At 41.9% G+C, this 1,598-nt stretch overlaps 1 pseudogene; it reads left to right on the forward strand.

Annotated features, from left to right (window-relative positions):
• The first annotated feature begins 442 nt into the window (after window positions 1-442).
• On the forward strand, window positions 443-1,380 carry LOC123942568 (annotated as a pseudogene).
• The last annotated feature ends 218 nt before the right edge of the window (window positions 1,381-1,598 follow it).

The following is a 1,598-nucleotide window of genomic DNA, read 5'->3' on the forward strand; positions in this document are numbered from 1 at the left end:
TGTTATACACAACTGATGAATCCCTGAATTCTATCTCTGAAACTAATAATATGGTTTACATTAACTAAATTTAATTTAGATAAATACTTTAAAAATTTTTAAATGAACCTACATACTTGCAGTATCTTAAGTGCCATTAATCTCTAACCAAAAGATATTTTGTACCTACATCTGATGCAAATACAGGGGGCGTGATGTATTTTTTTCTTATATTAAATTAAAATGATTTACTTTTTGTGATAATGTGGAACTAAATTGGTATAAGTTATGCAATTTCAATGAGTACATCATTTCTTCAAATAGTTACTGATAAAATCCAATGGCCTTTACTTTAAAACATAATAGATCCTCTTCCCACCTCACCAACGGTTTACTTTTTTGAAGATTTCCTTTAAAAATTGTTAAATGCTTGGTCCTAACAGGAAACATGTGCTAACAGAGGATGGAACAGAAAAATGGCAGTTCTTTCACTGGGTTTTTCCTGCTGGGGTTCTCTGACCGGCCTCAACTGGAGCTAGTCCTCTTTGAGGTTATCCTGATCTTCTATCTGTTACTCTGTTGGGAAACACCACCATCATTGCCTTGTCCCAACTTGACCCACACCTTCAGACTCCCATGTACTTTTTCCTCTCCAACCTAAGCTTCCTGGACCTGTGTTACACGACCAGCACTGTCCCGCAGCTCCTGGTTCATCTCAGGACAGCAGACAAGTCTATTTCCTTTGGTGGCTGTGTAGTTCAGCTGTATGTCTCCTTAGGGTTGGGATCCACAGAATGCATTCTGTTAGGGGTCATGGCGTTTGACCGCTATGCTGCCATCTGCAAACGCCTGCAGTACAGCAAGTTCATGCACCCCTGTATCTGTGCCCTCATGGCATCTGCATCATGGTTCATTGGTTTTGACAACTCCTCACTGGAGACAGTGCTCACATTCCTTTTACCGCTTTGTGGGAGAAATAAGATAGACCACTTCTTCTGTGAGGTCCCCGCACTGATCAAGCTTGCCTGTGTTGACACCACTGTAAATGAGTCTGTGCTCTTCTTTGTCGGTGTGGTCATTCTCCTCATACCTGTGACATTAATCACAGTCTCCTATGGTTAGATTGTCAGGGCGGTCTTAAGAATAAAGTCAACTGCAGAGCAGAGGAAAGCGTTTGGCACATGTGGGTCCCACATCACAGTGGTCTCCCTGTTCTATGGCATGGCCATCAATACTTACCTCCAGCCCAGCAACAACTACTCCCAGGATCAGGGCAAGTTTGTTTCTCTGTTCTACACCATTGTCACCCCCATGGTCAACCCTGTCATATATACACTGAGGAACAAGGATGTGACGGAAGCAATGAAGAAGGTGCTTTGTAGGGGCCAGGACTCCAAGTGACTGAGCAGAGAAAACCTTTTGATGGAAGATTTTGATTGTCAGAGATTTTAAGAGGATTGTGTTCTCCCCATGTCATCTAAAATTTCCTGCAACATCTCTGAAGGGAATTTTCTTACCTGATGCTTACTTACTTTAATGCAAGTGAGTGCTCAAAATCCAAGTTCATGGGTTCATGAAGCCTTCAGAGATTCTCCTAGAGCATCTGCATCATATTTCAT

Source organism: Meles meles, chromosome 5, assembly GCF_922984935.1.
Source record: "Meles meles chromosome 5, mMelMel3.1 paternal haplotype, whole genome shotgun sequence".
Taxonomy (NCBI): Eukaryota; Metazoa; Chordata; class Mammalia; order Carnivora; family Mustelidae; genus Meles; species Meles meles.